General features: G+C 37.2%; 2 long non-coding RNA genes across 5 annotated transcripts in view; one reads left to right on the top strand and one right to left on the bottom strand.

Annotated features, from left to right (window-relative positions):
* Positions 1-22,279, bottom strand: part of LOC106968734 (uncharacterized) — a 133,435-nt gene that overhangs the window by 87,959 nt on the left and 23,197 nt on the right. The gene's annotated exons all lie outside the window — the stretch shown is intronic.
* Positions 3,746-21,628, top strand: LOC128316097 (uncharacterized). The gene is made up of 3 exons (XR_008299590.1): positions 3,746-3,929; positions 5,532-5,805; positions 19,418-21,628. It is a non-coding gene; the product is annotated as an uncharacterized LOC128316097 (long non-coding RNA).

The raw sequence follows: 22,279 nt of genomic DNA, 5'->3' as shown, positions 1-22,279 counted from the left end.
AGGAAAAGAGAACCCATGGCCATTTGCTCTGCTGAGGAGCCCCTGTGAAAATGAGGCACCGTTTTTTTACACAGTGGCTTGACTCTTAGCAACAAGTCAGAGCTAGAGAAGCAAGCTATGCCCAAGATATTCTGGGGGCTGTAAACACAGGAATGTTCTGAGAGGTGCCAGGGGGGCCCCAAATGCTCCTGAGCAGTTTACATACAACTCTGGCACAGTGCAGACCTGTCTCTCTGCATTCATTAGCCAGAGGTGAGCTTATTGACAGGAAGACAGAAACACATGATGAAGCTTAGTTTTCTATGCCTTCCATGGACCACAGCACTGATCTCTGTAGGTGATGTCAGGAGCATTCCAAACATGAAAGTCAGTTTTAAAATACCGAGAGTATATAATCATTATTTTACATACAGTCATCTGTTTATGTGAAGATGAAAAAAAGGACTTCCAGACAATTCTGGCCTATAAATACCACCAACCCCAGTCATTATTTTAAGTGCTTCCTTCACCCGCTAAGAAAAAAAAAAAGAGTTAAAAAAAAAACACTCAAAAGTAACATTTCAAGGGTAATTATACTCATATTTTGAAGTAACTTATCTTAAGAATATGAATGATCCTGTGCAGCTTACATCTTGGGTCGTTTCGTGCAGAATTCCCACTAACAATCCCTTTGCCCGGTACTTAAAATAAACCCAGCTATTCCTTCTCCCCGAGAGAAAATAACAAAAATCTCAATGGTCGCAGTGAAATTATCCCCTGTGACAGAGTGAGTCATCTAAGCCACTGCAGGCAAAAGCTCCCTTCTTTGAAAACTTGTTCCCTGTCTTCCTTCTAGGGAACGTACACTATTGGCATATGACTGGAAAGCATGAAGCTTTACTTCACTTTATGCACCTGACACGGTCTGAAGGAATTTTGTTGCAAGTTCATGTTTTTGTATAAAACTGTATTTTCTTATTGGCTTTCACCACAGAGTTAAAGCAGTAGGCCCAAAGGAAAAAGTTTGTACTAAAACGTTTTTAATTTCAGTGAAGAGTTCAATGTTTGCCTCAGTAGATATTTCTTATGACTTTATTTCATACATAACTATTAATTCTGCAAAATATCACCGCTGATTCTGTGCACTTATTCAGAGCACACTTCTGATTAAAAAGTGAAACATCCATAATTTCTTATGTTATTGACAGTATTTGATATTTAAGAAGTCATGCTGACTGTGCCAATTTTATAGTTTAGTGAATGCTCGTTGAGAAATCATTATGAGGATTTTATTCATCAGAATTCACCAGCCTTACCAGTAATTTTACACACAATATATCCATTTAATAACACCTTCTTTCTCTCTTCTATTCTACTCCAATTATCAAATTTTTAAGAGATGCAAGCTTCATGATTTCTGTAATTGACAGGAAGGCAGAAACACATGAGAAACACTCAGATCTAATGGGTTGGTTTCTTAAACTGTATCCTTTTTTTAATGTTTTTATTTAATTTTGAGAGAGAGAGAGAGAGAGAGAGTGCGAATGGGAGAGGGGCAGAGAGAGAGGGAGACAAGAATCTGAAGCAGACTCCAGGCTCTGAGCTGTCAGCACAGATACCAACGCGGGGCTCAAACTCATGAACCATGAGATCATGACCTGAGCCGAAGTGGGATGCTCAACTGACTGACTGAGCCACCCCGGCACCCCTGTATTCTTTTTATTTAAATCAACAAGAGGGCATAACAAACTTCTTACTATTTATGACACACTTTACTTCATGTCAATGAAATTAGTAACTTTTATGAAATCAATCCATTTCTTTCTGGAAATTTTTCAAACTTTTTTCAAAAATTTTTCACCTTAAATACTGAATTTCCAGTTTTTAAAATGTTTATTAGAAGTTGCATAGGCATTAGGGAAATTCTGAGTTACCCTTACATAAAAATTACATATATCTATGAATATTCACAGGGTACTTTAAAATTAGAAATCTCCAGTCTGCCTGGTTCTAGGCAGTGTATTTTTCTGACACAGGTTTTAAGAAATACAACAAGAAAAATAAGCAAGTCTATAATAAATCCCTCTTAAAGGTGTCGGTGCTTCCTGTTATCTATAAAAATTTAGAAACACAATAAAGTGAAAGGCAAGAAAATCTGTGTACAATGCCATATGCTGAGCCAAGTATAATGAAGAGATCTTCCAAACTTATGCCCCCCTCAAAAAAAAAAAAAAAAAAACTTTACTAAACGGTTATCTTGATAGGATCAGGTAAGACTGCCCATTAAGACTGTCCATAAACTGACAACCTCAAATAGATAAGCCACCAACTCGGCACCACTACCCAAAGGAGAACAGATCCAAACATCCTGAGAAATGTCCTAAGGAAAAAGTATAAAGAAAGAATCAAAGAAGTTAGGGCTGAAAGGAACGTTAGAGGTCACCTGGGATGAAATCACCTATTTACATGGAATTAAATAGTTAGAGAAACCAAAACATTTTCATAATTAAAAAAAAATAATGAATGTGTAAGTTCAAATAAAATACCCTGAGAATACACGTCCTTAAAAAAAAAAAATAGAGATAGCTCCAGCCTGATTCAATAAATTAAGTATGTAACTAGTGTGTAATGATTTTTTTATAACTTAGATAAAATAAATAATAGACAGATTTAGAGCCTCCAGGTATTACTCTCAGAACCTTTCTCAAGACAACCTTTGTTGTCTCTTCCAGCTGACATTTCTGTATCCTATTTCCTCAGACTTATCTTCACCAAAGTGACCAACAACCTGACCAACAACTCTAATTACGGCATTAACTGTATCTGTTTAACAGGCTAATCCTAAAATGGTTATTTGCATTTTAGGCCACAAGCTCTCAGGACCCCAAGAAGTGAATAGGAGAATATCAAACAGTTGACAAATAATGAGAATAATGTTCAGTTCATAAAGGGTTTCAAATTTATCCTCAGGTGGCTATCTAGTCACATACTGGTGATAATCCTTATGGTGGAAGTTACTGGATTACAAAGATGATGTTTGCCACCAAGATGCATGGTAGGGTTTTGTTAGAATCACTCAATTATTAAATTGTTCACTTCACAGAACTGCTAAATAATCAATACCACTCAGAGAATGACACCGTTCCTTTTCCAAAACATTTTCATGATGCAATTTGCTGGGAATGGGGAAAGAAATCGGTGGGAAGTGTGCCTTCCTTCATGAATGTACACATCTTACTAATTAAGCCATGTGTTGTAATTTTATCTAAGCAAGCAGGAATGCACATAAAAGCGCTTAAATTGTACCATAAGAACTTGATCTAAAACACAAGCATGGAATAGAACAAGAATGGTAAATTATCACTAAGTGGAAGGTGGTAACAACAGTCGTTCAAAATTCATAGTCAGCACGGCAACATTACACAAATTAAAGCCCCAGGCATACTCTTCATTTGGGCGGCAGAGCGGAACAGACCCACACATCCATGCTTAAGAATTCTGTCTATGGAGGTTTGTGACAGCCACCAAGACAAGCAAAGAAACTCACAATATGGCATATTTTAGCGGAGAGGCATTCTTTGGCAAGGAGAGATTGTCTCCATCGTAACTGTGGCCTAAAAGACAATACTGCTGTGAAAATTCCAAGGTTTCTGTGACAATCTTTACTGCTCCGCTGTGTTTCGAAAGTCATTGTCACTCCATATTTCACTGGACATTTCCAGTGAGTCAGCTACAGAATCCAGAGTTGCTAATGGTTATCTTCCATGGTCAAGTTTTCCAGAATGAGCCAGCAGTGGAATGGCATGCCCTGAGACCAGCAGACCCACTGGTCACCGGACAGGTGTTGAAGGCACCTAAGCAGCAGGTCCACTGAGAAGTCAAGTAAAGATTGGACACATCTGGGACCTCCATGGGGAACCAGTGGGAGCTACAGAGATCCAGAAGCAGAGGTTTTTAGATCGGGTGTCTGTCTGTCTGTGTGTCTGTGTGTGGCTTGGTAGTGAAGTACCCAAATGTTTTATTTATATATTGACCCCATGCTTTAATCTTCATATGTGCTCACCTCTAAAGGCGCACACTAAGGTTTTGGGAAATTGGATGGTGTGTATTTAACAGAACGAAGACAGGGAAAGGATTTTGTGAGAAGGAGAGAAATGGATAGGTGTGTGAGAGAGTAGAGAAGGAAGCAAGGAACCCCTAACAAGATTAGCCTTAATTCAAGGTGAAGCTAGATGAGATGGAACTACACTGAAATGTTCCACAAACAATTAAACCTTTTTCTTAAATCTTCTATTGTTTTAATATTACTTTCTCTGACATTCTAGAATCAGATTATCAGCTGGCATTTCTCATTTCTTTCATTTTCCTGAATCTAAACATCCTGTAATCCCAAATTGGAGGAATTTGTTCCTTCTAATCTCCTAAAGGTGTGGAACAAACAAAAGCTTGTTAGAACAGTAAAATGAGTAGGCACTGTGTGGGGAGAAGCATTAAGCACTTTTCTACCATTATTGATATTGTGGACTTGTTTGCTTTGAATTGAAATCCCCTTTTGATTATCTCTTAATTCCTTGCTATGGTCTGAATGTTTGAAATACTGGTCAGTTGTTACATAAATTATTAGTATTTAGGCTTTACAGTTAATTTTCTCTATGAACTCAAGTTCTGAGCTGCAATGAATACTTTTAAGTAAAAATGGTGGGCAGGTGGTTCTGCTATTTTTTTATGAGTTGTCATGTATCAGAATTAGTTCTCCTATATGAAGTGTTATGCTAAAAGCAATGATGCTGGCTCCACAAAATGAACTGCACATGAAAATAAGCACATTATTTAAGGTAAATGAACCTTGTGAGGGCTCTTGAATGTCAATGATTTGCATGGAGAGTGTTTTCGTTTGTAGATAGCTTTCCCAACACGTCTGTTATGAGATTCTGATGATAGGTGAGCACTCACTAATGATGAGAGGCTGGGGTGCAGATGTTGTACAAAGCTGCATCTCCATTAACAAATATTTATATGGCACCTATCATCAGCCAGGTACTATGCAAGACCCAAGGACCATGAAAATAAATATGCTACCCCTACATCAAAAGGCTCACAGTCTAGCTTGGGAGATAAACGTATGTTCAAGTACTGTACAGTCTGATACAGCATGAATAGAATAAATGCCAAGAACAGGGATAAAGCAGAAGGACCTCCTGACCAAAGAGATGTCATTTGAACCCTATCTTGAAAGAGTGGATACACGTCCCAAAGATGGATAAAACTGAAATGCTTTTGTGTCAGAAGACATTCCGGCTATGGTCAAAACATGGTTAATATTCAATAATTCATAGCTTAGTGTAACTATGAAGTAGTGTAGATGATACCAAGAGTAGGTGAAGCATGGAACCGTTCTGTGCCACGCTGAGGAATTTGGACTTTATCACGTAGGTGACAGCATGCCACGGTAGCTTCTCAATCATATTTGATAATCCATCAAAAGAACAAAACATGCAATTTAAAAATTTTGCGATGTACTTCGTTATACTCTGCCCTCACTCTCTTTACAGGTGTTTGCACATCGCCACTCTCCAGAAATACAGTGAGGGCAGAGTGGCCCTGGGCCTCTTGTGGAAGACTCAAGCCCTGGACAGAAAGCCTCTCCAGTCTTAGGGCAGCCATTTGTTTTAAACCGAATTTCACTCTCAAACCCTGGCTAACCTTTTGCAGCATACCCAAATGACACAGAATCCAACCTACCAGGAAAATATCCCTGAACACTGGAAATATTCAGTAAAAGGGATTTCATCTTGCAAACCCAGAAAAACATAATAAAACTTTCAAGTAAGTATTTAGAACATGATTGATAACATCACTTTTGTCTCATGAAATTCTCAGTATCATGAGAAAGTTCAAAAGCAAATGAGAAACAGTCACATCTTCCTTCATCCCCCAGTAAAATCCAGTCACTTTGCAAATTGGAGTTTTATGGCCTTGAGGAGTGATGGGATAATGGGAAGTGCAATTGTTTGAGTTACTTACATGATATACTTCTGGTATCTCACAGAAGTCGGTGAAGAATAACTTATCTTCACTTCTCTCCTGACAGCTACTGTGTCAGGAGGTGGCTCAAAATGTGTACTAAAGAATGTGATTACAAGTATCTACTGAGAAAAAAAGAATTTCTTTTCACTCTGTACATACAAATAATGGTATTTTTTGTCACACTTTGCTTTTGTCTATAAGTGACGTAAGTATAAATGGATTGAACCAAAGCCTTTGGGAAGATATTGGCAGCAAGAAGATCTGAGTTCCTGAAAAATTATGCACTTCTCGAATTAAAAATAAATTCAAAATTAAAGAGGCTGAGACCAAAACTTCAAAAAAAAACTCATAAATAAGATACTGTTAACTTATTTCCATTCCAAATGCTGTTATTCATGTATAAAAAGTCATTATCAATATAATTCTAATGGAAGTATATAAAATTAAAATATGTGAAAACGGAACTCAGCAGGAAAAAAAGAGCAAGTCCATGTTTTTCCCGCCTGCATGCTCTTCTCTATTGATACATATTTTGCTTCTCTGTATTTACTCCAACTCTTTTTTTATAAAACACTCATGTTTTTTTAATCAGTTGCTTAATCAGAGGATCTAAACACTCTATGGGAAATGTCTCCTTTCTTTTCCCTCGGCTACATGAAAATAAAGATGCTAGCTCTGGCAAATATTTCACAAGGATTTCTGCTACCTAATAAGCTTAATTGACAATGGAAATAAGACAGGTTATGCAATTATATTGGTTTTCACATTATTTCCATTAGAAACTTTTTGTTAACTTTTCAAATTATGCATTGTTACCTTGACCCATTTTTTAGATACCTCACTGGATCTGAAAGGCGGTAATTTGGAACTTAAAATTTGAACTTTCAATTGCTATATTTTTAGTACAATATAACAGTATTCACAGGAAAATGTGAATCTATATTAGAAAATAAAGAGTTGTTTCAGAAGCCACTACCCTTTTTGGTTCAAATCGCTTTTTATCCTTAATTTTTCCTAAAAGAATTTCTTGCTAATATATTTAGGTAATTACTTGCTTGGGCCATTGGATTAATTTATTTCATTAGTGGGATTTCAAATTGTGTGCCTTTGCCAGTTTCAAGAAGGAAAACATTTAAAAATTATGTATGCTAATTGAACCTTACTGTATAAGTGTATACTTGTTTATTATGATTTATAGCACAAAGGTTTCAGACACTATACACGGTATTCTGATTCCTGCAAGAAATTGTTGAGATTCAGGAATCATGAACCATGCCTAAGTTCTTGGAAACTATGTGTCTGCTATGGTGGCTGTTGGCTCCTGTGAATGGAAAAAAGTGCCACCGAGAATTTCAACCAACATGAAGCAACTGTTCCAAAGAATGTGGCTTAAGATTTTCAAAGACAAGTCAGACAGTTAAAGCATGCAGCTGTACAAGAAGGTGACCAAGAATAAGAATAGATGAATCAAATAACAAATGCATTACGAGACAGGTTTGAATTGCCAGGACTAATTGAAGTCTTGTATTTTTACCTGAGAAGCATTCATATTTTAAAAGAAACTAAATTAAAATAGTATAAACATGCACAGAACAAATTACAGAATTGAGCAGTAGCAAAAAAAAATGGTTAAGTAAATGATGTCCAAATCAAAGTAATGAGAGGTTATCAAGTTACCTTGACAATGGGAAATACCTAAATCCTGTATGTTCTTTTGAGGATAGCACATAGGACAAATTTAAATCACACTAAAATTTCATCTAAAATCAACTACAAAATTCTCCCAGAATAAATTAGCTTCCAAAAATCAAACATTTTCAGAGAGCCTATAAAAAAAAGATAAGTGTGAAGTGTAGGCCTTCTGTGGAATCACCAAAACCTCTTAGCTCTTTATTCTTCCTTCTAAAAAGTTTCTCTGCTGAAATATAATTTAGAGAACATGCAGAAAATAAATGTAAGACGGGCCAAAAAAGTATGAGGGCTGAAGCTCCAATGACAATTTAGAGAATATAAATATTAGACTTCAACTCATCTCTTCTTGGTGAATGCAACTCATTATTTCCTAAGGAAATCAGGCTTGACCAATACCATTGTGAATTACTTGTATAAATTAAATATGCCACTTCTATAGAAAACTTTAGGTCAGCAGCAGATGTTGGTAAATTCCTACAGAAATGCATGCCCAGAGAATGTTTTTTTTTTAAATGGCAGAAATCTGCTAGCTATTCCTGCCTTATCTGCAACAGCTGAGCAATCTTTCAGTGCCACGCGGAGACGGAAAACTTGGCTCAGATATAGCGTGGACAAGCTTGCCTTAATCACATTGCTCTTTTACATGTGCACAAGGACATCAACATTGACAGTACAGAGTAAAGCAGCCATTTGCTGAAAACAACTGTCAACGTTGTCAAGTTTTTGGAACCTCTTATAATGTGATTTGTATGACAAATCTTGTGGCATTTTGTTTGTCAGCAACAGTAGTGAATTTCCATGTATCTGGGAAGGCAGGGAACTGTTCAGAAGTGGATTGGGTTTCTTTACACAGACTGCGTTAAAGGAAAACAGTTATTAATTTTAAAATGACAGATTTCAAATATATCTAGAATTTTAAAAGTGGAATTTCATTTAAGATATCACACAAGTGTATTTTCCCCCTTCCACACAAACCTTGAAAATTGCAATCATCATTCTATTCTCCTTTGTTGCACTCCAGGTTTCGAAAACTGTTACGGGAAAAATATTAATATTTTCTGAGACTGGAATCTGTAGCAGTAATTACTAGGGTGTGTTCTAAGTGACAACAGTAGGTTCAGTCCTTTCCTCGAGAACTAGGTGTGCACTGCCATATGCCTCATGAAACCGGATATAACAAGTTATAACTAATCTAGCACACACCAGTGTTACTCAACAATGTACCTATTAAGAGACTATTATAGAGATCTTATGGTTCATTAGTTTTTCAACATTTCCTTTATTCCTACTCTGAGCTGCGTTTTCATACAGCTATTCCTTAATGTGCTTCACTCATTTCTCCTCAGCCAAGGTCCTCCTCTGCGTGAATGGAATCTGCTTGGATATGCTCTATGGAGACCATGTATCCCTCCCTCTGTCCGCCCCCCCGGCCCCGCCCCGCCCCCATGCACCTGCCAAAATGCCCTTGGGTGTATGATACCAGTGTACTTACCTAGCCAAAAAAATCTCAGTTCTTTCACATCTACACTAGTTATGGTTCCTTTAGAACAGACCTGACAGTCTAAGGAGAGAATCTTTTATATGATTGCTCTCATGTGGATATGGTTAGATAATTCTAGAAAAGATATTATCTCCCTCTGTTATGAGGCTTTGACCTTCTCCTTAAAATATGCTGAACTTAATGTGTACAATCACTGTTATAAATAGTAGGTATTCAATATTTTTTTTATTGAGTTGATTTCAACCAAAATGATAAATAAAATTAAGACACTTTTATCATTGAAGAATGAGTCCTTCAAACTGTGGGATATCCAATTCTCTCTCCTGTTTTCCCTCCCTTTATTTTCTGTAAGAATACCAGAAAAGGCACCTAAAGTAACAATACAAATACAATGCAAGCCATAAACACAAGCCATATAAGTGACCTTAAAATTTCTAGCAGTCATATTAAAAGTAGAAACATTAATTTTGATAATATATTTTATTTAACCCAACATATCCCTAAGGTAATATAAAATATTCCTTTGTCTTTGTATTAAGTTTTTGGAATCTGATATGTATTTTATACTTATAGCACATCTCAAATAGGACTAAGCACATTTCAAGTGCTCAACAGCCCCACTTGGCTACTGGTTGCCACAATGGACAGCACAGTTCTAGAGACCTCAGTTCCAGCAATGCTTTGTCCACTTGCTTATATGACTTCCGTTAAGTCCCTTTTCTATTGAGTCTTGTTTCCTCCATCTATTGAAAACACTTTAACATCTCCTGTCCTATTTTATCTGCAGGCAGTTTGTGACGAACATAGGCAAAAATACATTCAAAGGTAGTTTGAAAACTAGTAAGTTCTCTACAGTTTTAATTTTTATTGCTATTTCCTCTTTCATTCCTCAGAATTCTCTCACTTGCCCTTTTTTTTTTTTAACTGGCTGCTAGTTAAAATCATATATGGGAAGGCTTGATGTGTTCTATGGTTTAAAAAACTACTGTCAAATGCTTAAAGTACCAGCCTTTTTCTCTCAATAGCAGTTTGCCTTCATGAAATCCCAAGCTCCAGATAATATCAATAGCTTGCCTTTTCTGTGATAGACCCTATTTCTGAAAGACACTCACATTCCATAGTTTTGGTGCCTTCTTCCATCATCTAGTTGGGCTTTGATACTTCTAGACTAGCGCTTTGCTGAATGTCAAAGACAATGTAGAGATAAAAAGGCAGGACCTCTGTTCCTGGATTTATTTTAAACACCCAGCATATTCTCTATTTATAAAAACACTTAAAATTGAAAATTATGTATATGGTTGAACTTTCAATCACTATATTTTTAGTACAACCTAAAGGTGTTCACAGGAAAATGTGGATCCAGATTAGAAAATGAATAATTTCATAAAAGCAACCAATCCTTTCTAGTTCAAGCCTCTTTTCATCCTTAAGTTTCCCCCGAAGAATTTTTTTAGCTAACATGTTTAGCTAATTACTTGCGCATGGGGAGGAAATGCCTGGGTAAGACAGCTATTGTTCCATTTCTTTAAATTCTGAGAACCTCCTTTGCCATACCATGAATCTTACTGGTTTTTCTCCTCCAGATTATTTCACATTTTTACCATTCTCTCCCTCCCTCCTTCTTTCTCTTTCTGTCTCTCAGTCTCTATGTGTCTTTCTCTCACTCTCCCTCCCTCCCTCCTTCACTCTTTCTCTCTCTCTCCCCCTTTCCCTTGCCCTCTGAATCTCCTTACTAAATATATTTTCGGACTAAAGCTAAACTATAACCACACCCCTTTCCTTTCTCTGGGGCAGCTTGTATTTAGTATCTGGCAGGCTGTAAACTGATGGTAGCAAAAGAACTTGGAATTTTTTTGTTTACCAACAACCAGCATCCTATAACCTATAAATATGTAATTGAAAACAAATTATACATTTAGTATATAAAATAGATTGATTGTTAAAACATCATATAAATTAATCTAGCAGAATCTAGAAGCATGACTGGCTACCCAACTCATCTACTCTCCCAGTGAAACAGAAATCTATCTGAACAGTGATCTAAATGTTGTGGGGTTTTTTAAATGCTTTTGAATACGCTCTTAATCACCATTTCCAGTGATGTGTCTACATACCAGCTGCAGCCCTGCTGATTAGAGCATCAATTCCAATTGATTTTCTAACACATACTTGCAATGTCTATTGTATCTCATTGCACACTGTACACTACTGGTATTTAGCCAAAGTTAAGAGGGAAAAGAAAGATTTTGTGTACCGAATGCATGGGCCCCAGGGAATTCTGTAATTCTCAGGAGAACAGAAGAATCAGGTATTCAATGTCACGCTAAATGGTTTCTTACCGTTAATGTGTTTGGTGTCCACAGGCTCAAATAATTCTCTTGTCCAGAGCCAGGGTTACTCAGCTGTATAATAACCCCTAAAGTCTCTCCTCCGAAAAGGACTCAGGATTCATGACTTTAATTTTACCACCGATAATATGAAAAGTATACTCCATATAGTACTGAGCAAGCATTCACTCTCAGCTTCCTTCCACTATAATGAAATTCTAATTGTTTCTAAAGTTTAGGAAGGATAAAATGGTTAATCTCCATGATGACAAAAGGAAGCCAGGAAAATAAAGTGACACACTTGAATGAACTGTGAGGAAATAAAGTGCACAACATGCGATAATGCCATGACTCTGTGTTATTGCGCATTTCTGGGCTGAAAAGATATGGTTTGATGGGTAATTTGTCATGCTGTGCAATAGAGAACAACAGTAAAGAGACTTCAGACAGAAGAAAATTACACAAATAGTAGGGTGGAAAGGTATAATTGAAGATGGCAAAAGATTGAAAGAAAGACATTTAAAATTACTGTACTGACCTACTAAATGCACTTGGGCGTGGAATCCTGGCCTCACAAGAGGAGGCATTAAATGACTCCGGGCTGTGACACGACTGCAGAGCAATGCCAATCTCCTGAGCTCTCGGAGAAGAACAGCACAATGCACAGCCCACCGAAAAGCCTCGACCTGCTTTCTTTCCCAGGGGAGCCTGGGCTTCTGGTGAACTTAGGGAAAGTTTTCTAAGGAAGTTTTGTTTTGTTTTGTTTTGTTTTAATGAGGAGTCGATTTAATTTGGTGTTTGAGAGACTTAACTCCTCAGTTTTCTCAACTCAGTAAATCTCCACTCGGTAAAACTGCAAAACCAGTAGAGTGTCTTTCTAATGAAATCATGCAAAAGCATTTGGCTTCTCACATCTGGTTCAGTTTCTTCAGGACCAAAGAATCCAAGAGAAGGACACACTGTGTGAAACACACCCCTAAGTGTGGGGGGGAGGAGATGCAAGTAAGAGCCCCACCACTTCCGCAGGCTCATTAATCATGCACAACTCAGAGCAAGTCCCTTAACCTCACCAAGCCCAAGCCTCCTTCCCTGAGAAGGACAAGCATGGACCAGATACCTTCTGAAGATTTTTCTTTTATTATTTTTTTAATGTTTATTTTTGAGAGAGAGAGACACAGTGTGAGCAGGGGAGGAGCAAAGAGAAAGGGCGACACAATCTGAAGCAGGCTCCAGGCTCTGAGCTGTCAGCACAGAGCCCCACACGGGGCTTGAACTCACGAGCCGAAGTCGGACATTCAACCGACTGAGCCACCCAGGCGCCCCTGAAGATTTCTTCCAGTCCTGTGTTTCTACTCAAACAGCAGAACCTCCAAAAAGCTTCTCAGTAAAGGTTATTTCCTTCTCCTTGCCAGGCTCCTAAAGCAGGGATGTCTCAAACAACCATACTTTGTAATGGCTCAGGTCACACATCCCCTTTGTTCCCTTAAGTTAGAGAAATATGCCTTCTACCAATCGTGCAAGATGATTACATGGGAAACAAAAGTCATAAAGATCTATTTCTTACATAAGACTGCAAGATCACAATCTATCTTTAAAAGTTGATCCTTGGGCTCCTGGGTGGCTCAGTCAGTTAAGCGTCCAACTTTGGCTTACGTCATGATCTCACGGTTTGTGAGTTCAAGCCCTGCATTGGGCTCTGTGCTAACAGCTCAGAACCTGGAGCTTGTTTCGGATTCTGTGTCTCCCTCTCTCTGTGCCCCTCCCCCAATCATGCGCGCGCGCACTCTCTCTCTCTCTCTCTCAAAAAATGAATAAACGTTCAAAAAACTTTTTTTTTAAGTTGATCCTTAATGGCAATAAAAACTTATTACAGAAATATGACATTTTTTTATCTAAAGGAAAGTGCAATCTTTGATAATGACAATAGATACTAAATTTTAAATAAGGCAGTAGCATTTTTGCAATTTTTAATTATTACTATCATGTCTACATTGCCCCAAAATTTCTTTCAGGAAGCAGATATCTTAGGGTACCATCTGTGTGATGTTCCACAAACTGCTCAAAAAATTCTTTCATTGGGAAGTGTCCTGAATGTACAATAGGTAGAGTTTAAAATGTATAAGTATTATTCATAATTAATGAAACAATGATTTGCATGTTTAAAATAGATTTTATAACTTGGAGAAAGCTAAATAAGCCTAAAAATTAGGACTTAATAAAACCATTCTGTCTAGATGATATCAAAAGCAATACATTAAATTAAAGAGATTTTAAACTTGGAAGAGTATATAAATTTAAAAGGTGTTCACAAAGACTATGTAAAATGGACTTATGACACACTCTGGGAAAACATTTAGATTTGCCTTAGAGATCTTTAGAGGCCCACTACACAACCATGCTGTCCCACAAACATCCTTATATAATGGATAGAATTTTGGACTAGATTTTATCATGAGACATTCTTATATTTTCTTCTGTTCTTATATTCATTTTCTTCAAGTTAAACATTCCATATTTTAATATTTGATATGTTTTATATTTGAAAATTTGAATACTGATGATAATGAGCAACAGGTACTGAACACAACTATCCAGAAACATCTTTTCATCAATTCATTTCAATATGAGGCTTAATTTAAAACTTCAGTGGAAAACTCATTGTAACTGAATCTAGCAAAATCTTTTCCCAACTTTCAGGGACTATGATTAGTATATTACACATAACAGAGCGAATGAAATGTAATTTCTGACTAATGTCAATAAAAATCATGTAAAAATTATTTAATTAGAAATTTCAAAAATCATAAAACTAGAAGAAACACCAGAAAGTCACCTATGTTGGAGTTTTATACTTATAATGTTAATCTTTTGAAGGATGTAGTGAGCAAAGACTCAGTCTTCCAACAAACAAAGACTCACCCATCCAACAAATAAAGTCTCTTCCTGCTTTGGGATTATATAGTGTATGAAAACACATAACCACGCACAAGAAAATTCTATTCAAACTAGTTAATCATATGAAAGTCAAAAAACTCTTTGAAATCCTCAAGACTCAGTTCTACTGCCTGAATATTATAACTATTTATAAGAAGTTTAGTCAAGTCCATGAAAATCATTATCATTTTGATCAATATAGGAAGGAACATGTCTAAATGCTGTCATTTAACAAAATAATAATAAATCATTCACTCATTCATGCATGAATCATGCACTCATTCATGCACTCATTCATGGTAATGAATATTTACCAACTGTCTATGATGTGCCAGGCACTATGCTAGGTACCAGGAACAGAGGGGCAGTTATAGAGACCATGGACCCTGCCCACAGAGTCTAGTGAAGAAGAGCAGGCAGTTGAATGAATAGCAATGAAGTGGGCGATGTTAAGATGGGATAAACACAGGGAAATGTGAGGCCATGCAAGGCTCTGTGAAACCTAGTGGGAAGATAAGGTAAAGTTGAGACCTGAAGAATGAGTAAAAGGTAGCTGATTTTGTGCAATGTACCTTCTTGCTTCTGTCTTTGTATTCATTTCCTCCATTGCCTACGTGTCTTTCCCACCTCCTCATTTCTTCTCATCTTCTTGGATTTAGTTTGGGTAGCGTCTCTTCAAGAAATCCTTCTCTGAGGGGCACCTGAGTGACTTAGTTGGTTAAGCAGCTGACTCGTGGTTTCAGCTTAGATCATGATCTCATGGTTTATGGTATCAAGCTCTGCATCAGACTCTATGCTGACGTGAGCCTGCTTGGGATTCTCTCTCTCCCTCTCTCTCTTCCCCTCCCCCACCCTCTAAATAAATAAATAAATAGACAGATAAATAAATAAATAAATGTTTTTAAAAAAGAAAGAAATCCTTCTCTCAACCCTCCATCTCTACCATTCTAGACGGGACACCCCACCTCAGTGCTCTCACTAAACCCAAACATATCTGCACCCACCAGTCCTCTAACTGCCTATATAATCTTGATCTCTTAGGCTAATAAAATCCAAGAAGAGGTTTCTTTGAAGCTTCTGAGAAAGCTATTCTAGCTCTTCTAGAAAGCTTCTGAAATAGCCCCTTTCACTTGATAGCCATCTTGCTACTAGCCACTGATGAAGCTGACCCACAGAGTAAGGAAAAAGAATGCAAGGAAAACTAAGTCAAAACTACTTGACTAAAATGTCCTGAATTCCACTCTGCCCCTAGACTTTCAGTGGTGAGAGCCAACAAATTTCCTTAGTACTAAAGCCAATTGGATTTGGCTTTTCCATTACCTACAGCCAAAAGCAGAGGTACTAATAAAACATTAGGATGGGAATCATGTCTTTTTCCCTTAGCATCCAATCCACTATTTAATCCATAGGAGTTGTTCAATAAATGCTTCTTGAATAAATGAACTAGGTAATTCAAGGAGAATATCTAATAATGAAATAATTAATTTCATACCTAAATAAAATTGAAAACAAATTTGGTTTTAAAACTATATTTAGAAAACTTGCCATTTTTAGAGGTTTTCCTATATTGTAAGGAAAGTACATCTTGTCCTCTGCTATTCCAAGCCTCTCCACTCAGAGACTTTCATCTCACCCCTACTGTCCCCTTCATGCCCGCAAGGCAGTTCCTTTTACTCCCTAATTACCCAGTGTCCTCATATTCCTCTACCCACCCCACTTTCAAATCTTGCTATCCACAAAGGACTGGTAAGCTCACTCACACTGAGTTGTATGGATCTGATTTAAACAAAGCGTTCCCATTTCTAGAGATATTTGCAAAATCGAAATATTTTAATCTCTCATTATGCAACTTCAGCTATGAGCAAGCAGGTAAAGGAGGCATTTGTGGTGCCTGAGAGCCAGCTCTGTGGCCATGCAACAGCAGGAAGAGGTGCCTGATTTCTATGAACACAAAGACAACTCCAGACATTGTCATCAATGGCCAGCCCTACAGATCAAAAGGAACCCACTCTTGTTCCTTTTCTTTTTTTTTTCTTGTTCATTTTCTTAAGACAAATAAATCCAAGAACCAGTAGATCATGTGACCAAGTGACACACATGCTTCTAAGAAGTTCTGGCTGTAGACTTCTTCCCTGGGATAAGATTTAACACCATCTGGTCTGTATCCCATTTGGAACTGAGTACCTTCACAAGCAGAGGCATCCATAGTAAAATCCCCCTACCTCTAAATCCTATAGCTAAATAAACAATACTTGATTTACTCCAACAATGAACAAACTCAAGGTGTTATAGACCCCAAACTCAGATAAAACTAAACTCTTAAAAAATAAAAAAGTAGATGTCTGTACATAAGTGTTCCAATCTAGAGCAATTAAAAACTGTTTTGGCTACCTTTTATCTTGCAAATCAGATATTCCAGGGCCACCTTTATTTCCAAACATAAAAGCATCCCATTGCACACCTCAACAGAATTGCCTGTGTATCCTTAATGTCTTTCCAAGCAATTTTATGCAGTCAGCACCCTATACATTAGAGAAGGAATAGATGTATGCTCTATGGGTTTCTTATAATAGCAATGAACCTCATAATCAGACCCATTCTTTAATTTTGCTTACTTTTATATGCAGCTGCATAAATACTACATTGCCAGACAAAGACAAGAATGAACATGAGACTTGAGTTTAAAAAAAAAAACAACAATATAGCCATCTAAGGAGCAAGTGCTGAGCTTGTGAAAAAAACAGCTCCCATTTTATTAAATAATAGTGTTCATGCAGGGATGTCTGAAGTACTCTGCAAGGCTAATTAGGACAGATCAATGTACACTTACCTCTCCAGAAGGCTGAAAGGTGTGTAGTGACTATGTGTCATTAAAAATTTACTTGACCATGGGCATCAGATGTTCATGAGAGAATGACCCTGGTGAGCACTCTAAGTTTCCACTTTACTCATGTCATCCTCAGTGCATCAAAAATGCTGTAGACGCCATTACTATCACCCAGCCTCATAGCAGCTGATGTGCTATATGTGTTTGAGAGGGTGGTATCAATTAACTATATTATCCATAAAGCCATACTTGCAATTACTACCACTTCACAATTTATCATTAACACATTTGGCAGATTTTTTTTCCAAAGTAACATTTATTTAAAGGTTAATCAAAATTCTTAGAACAGCATTTATTATAATGTGATTTTTGATAATTGACTAAATCAGTGGCTCTTAAGAAAAACACCCTTGTCTCAGTCCTGCTCAGTATACGCCACAGTGCCATTTGGGGAAAAATACATATTAGAAATGTTCATTTCAGACCTCGTCATGGAAGATCATATATTAATGTAATCAGGTGGTACATTTACATGCTCATTAGTAATCCATCATTAGTCCAAATGCTCACTATTAGGAATAAATGTACAACGAGTTATTCAGAATACCCAGAAATAGTATTTCTTATTTAAACATTCAGAATAAGCTGACTGAAATAAGTGCACACCTTGAATTTGAACTTTCAAGGCACATCACTAAAGTCAATCAGTTATGTCAGGACACTCTTCTATAATAATCTCAATTATAAAATTCCTACCCCTCCCTAACAGTGGGAGTGGAGTTCCAATATCTGAATCTTTCAAATTCACTGTAACTGCAAAAATTCCTGATGAAGTATGTGTTTAAATTTTATGCTTTAATACATAGCATGCCACTAAAACAACATTAGTTATGCTTTATGCTGTTTAATCATATGTCAAAATCTATAAAATCTCTTCTAGAATGCTAAGGTAATTTAACTGCAATTAATCAATCAAGGAAACAAATAAAATGTAATAAATGCCAAATAATGTGAGTTCTTTAAAAACAAACCACTATCTACACATTTATTCTAAAAATACTTACCAACCAACACCATTGAAGGAAAAAGAGAGTGAAAATTAGGCATGTTGAATCTTTTTCCCATTAGTACTAGCTTTCTCTAAACTGACAAATATTTTAAAGAGGTCTCTGGCATGATCTGAATTTCTATCTAAAATGTGAGCGGTTTGAGGGTCAAAACTTACCATTTTTATCCCCTGTGTGCAACACAATGTTTTAATCATAATATGTGTTTAGTAAGTGTTTATTGAATGAAAGAATGAATGATTCCAATATCCACAAACTAGCTTCCTTCATCATAATGTTTAAGACCTACAACAGCGGTCACATTCTTTCTTCTGGCAAAAAATACACTGTATTATACTTTGCTGGTATTTAACCAAAGGTAGTGGCACTCTCTCCATTGATTCTTTCGTTTTTTCAGAGTCAGGAGCAAAGAAAGAAGACTAGTGGATGTGTGTGTTTGTAATTCTTCCTCAAATGAAAACAGTGGTGTTCTTTCCAAGAATGCAATGTAATAGTGTGATAGAACTAGATTTGAATCAAGACTAGGAAGGCCAATTATAAGTCATGACTCCAGTCAGCAAGAATTTATTAAGCACCAAATGCATACCCTGCACTATGTTAGTAACTACAAAGATACCAAAGGAGTCAATAGCATGCCCCTTGCTTTCTAGACCATAGTAAGAGGAGAAGACATATATATGTTCCTTCAGTGAGCATTACTGACTACACTTTACTCCATGTAAGGCACTAAAGGGGAGAAGAATAGCCAACAAATCTCAGTTTTCAACAAGAAGATAATAAAGAAATTAACCAGTAACTGTATGTCAAGCAGAAAGTCATGATTACCTCTGAAAAACTACAAACTAATTTCTATTGGAACAGTGGGACAGAAAGCTGGTGAAATCATGGAAGGTGTAAAGAAGCAATTGGCATAAAAAGAGATCAAGAAAATTTCTAAGGTAACATAAATAAGTGTATGTACTAGTTATGAGAGAATTGAAAGTAAGCTTCCAAAAGTTTTCAGAAGAAGTTGCTCACTTTCTCGATAGTGACTAAATCTATTTTGTTCTTCTCATCAAATTAGTGTCGGGGACACAAAATGATAACTTCTGGATTAATGAACACTCCGGACAAAGAACAATGAAAAGTCTGCCTTTCAAGGTTCCTGGTGATAACTGTAGCTGTGATATCTCAAGAATGAAAGGATCACAAGGATATCACAACAAACCAGAGCCATCCTGTCCACTGCTACCTCATCCTCCCACATGATGCTAGTGAGCCCTCAAAATCGGACTGATCCAGATGGAGCTGTGCTGTAAGTGTAAAATGCACACTGGACTGCAAAGACTTAGTTTAAAAAGAAAAAAAAAGTGTCATCAATATAGAAAAAAATGTTCACAACAATTACCTACCGAGATAATATTTTTGCATAAACTGAGTGGAAATACGTGTTATTTTCACATGTATCTGTTTACTTTTTACTCTGGATACTAGAAAATAATTGGGCAGAACTCAAGTCATTTTGAAAAATAATTGTTTGAAGTATTGCATGCTAGAAAGAAAAGAACATTCAGCAACATGCACTGGTATGTTAATACAATTTTCTGATAGAAAAATGCGATATAACAAGCCACTCGATATATCCCTCCCCAAAATACACAGTTAGGAAAACAAGAGCATCTCTCTGGATGAACTGAATCTTCTGTGCCACTCTGATCTAATAGTAAGTAGCATCAGTTTCTTTCCGTCTCCATTTTTCTCTGATTGGCAGAACACTTGGCCTAAAATTCAATTACCTCAACTGTAGGCTTCTTAGGGAGGGCCTTGGTTTTCTGGTTCGGTTTTACCCCACTCCCTATTTATTACTCACCTTGGTTCTGCCCCTTACTTTAACAGTCTTATTGTAAGTTACCAAAATAGCTATTGGAACTAAGAGCTAAATAGCAAATAAGAAAGTGAATGAACTCCTTACTATGGTGTGACCAGTGAGACACCACTGTCCAGTATGGGGAGACTCATTACATTGGTGACCCTTCTCCCTGTGACAGGCATGAAGCACAATGCACACTTAGTAATACTGGGCCAGTATTCACATTTAAGATCATAAAAACAGAGCTGACCCCATCAATGGCTATCACCCAAGGCTCAGTGAGATAGACAGGCACAATATTCAAAGGGCACAGTGAGTCCTGAAGTCATATACACAGCTATAGGTAATACGGTATCATCTTAGACAGAAAGAAGCGACTATCTGGATACCTAGAAGTCAGGCAGTGGTGGTCATTACCAGAGCTGACCATATACTGTGAGACACCACAGCACAGAGTGAGGACATAGAGACAGCACTCAAGGATCCAAGGAGACAGCAGAGACCTAGTCCCATGAAGAGACAAAAGGGTAACATTTCTGTGACTATGGGCCACCCAGGTCCCTGGACGAGGCCCAGAGTCATGGCCTCTCAGATCTAGGGGACCACACAGATTCAAGGTGAGAATGAGCAGCAATATGGAGCCCAGCAGTTGTAGCTGGGCTACCAGATGTGCCCACTGAGGAAGAAAAAGTCAAAGGCTCTACATATGCTTCCTATTGTTGTTGGATTTGGTCCAGGGACTGATGGGCTTGGCTGCAGGTGGGAGCACCAGTCCATTCAGCGAAACTTTGTTCAAATGCAGGGCAAGAAAGGGATATGGCAGAGGTGCCTTTCTTATAAAGTGGAGGAATAATACTGGTTCCTATGCAACTCTTATTCCAAAATTAATGTTTCAAGGATATTTAAGCTACCTAGGAAAAAAACGCTTCCCAAATAGCCTGCCAAATTTATGAAAAATCCACTGCTTCCTGTTAATCCCTATTCCTTTCCAAGAAATGCTTGTAATACTATTTAATAGTGTTATAGATTTAGACTAACACGGTATAATCTTAAGCCTGTAGGAAAAGTACAGAATATGTGGAATGTTATATAACCTTAAGAGTCCTTATAATAAATTCATTTTAAATAAGTGAATAAAAATAAGAAATAAGTAATAACTTTCCCAGATATACAAAGATAAGACAGGATACAGAAAAGATCATGGTCATACAACAGTCAGGACCACACAGTCACAAATTATTAGAAGACAAGAAAGAAATATTCTAAATCAACTATACTACTGATATAGACTTGTATGTTTTCTTAAAACTGTTAAACGACTTAAAACACACACAAAAAAGGTTTATATTTGAGAAAATCAAAATTAACAAAATGTTAAAATGCACAATTAACAACAACAACAACAAAAAACAAAAACAAAAGCAATGCGGAAAAGTCTTAGGATCTGATTAATAATAAATGACCTGTTCAATCTAAAATGTATTATTTCGGGGCGCCTGGGTGGCTCAGTCGGTTAAGCGGCCGACTTCAGCTGAGGTCATGATCTCGCAGTCCATGAGTTCGAGCCCCGCGTCGGGCTCTGTGCTGACAGCTCAGAGCCTGAGGCCTGTTTCAGATTCTGTGTCTCCCTCTCTCTGACCCCCCCCATTCATGCTCTGTCTCTCTCTGTCTCAAAAATAAGTACACGTTAAAAAAAATTAAAAATAAATAAAAAAATAAAATAAAATAAAATGTATTATTTCTAGCTCCGCAAAGTTTTTAAAAACTGTACCAAGACACTACCACTTCATCATTATTTTAAAAAGAAGAATGAGTTCAAAAGAACAGAGTGTGAATTTCACAAAGTAGATGTAGGTAATTTCAAACTGGCTACCAAGTTGATAAAGGTAAATGATGCAAACCACAGCTGCCTATAAACACAGCTTGAAATTCTAATCCAGGGAGACTCAGACAGGTTAAGAACTCCCACTGAATATTCCAATAACAGACACAGATACAGACTCAGATCCCCTCCTTAGTCCCAGGGCAACCCCAAAGAGGTCTTCCTGACACGGAGAGGAGGGGTGAGTTTCTGCA

The sequence above is a fragment of the Acinonyx jubatus genome, chromosome A1 (assembly GCF_027475565.1).
Source record: "Acinonyx jubatus isolate Ajub_Pintada_27869175 chromosome A1, VMU_Ajub_asm_v1.0, whole genome shotgun sequence".
NCBI lineage: Eukaryota > Metazoa > Chordata > Mammalia > Carnivora > Felidae > Acinonyx > Acinonyx jubatus.
This window is presented reverse-complemented; position numbering and strand designations above follow the sequence as displayed.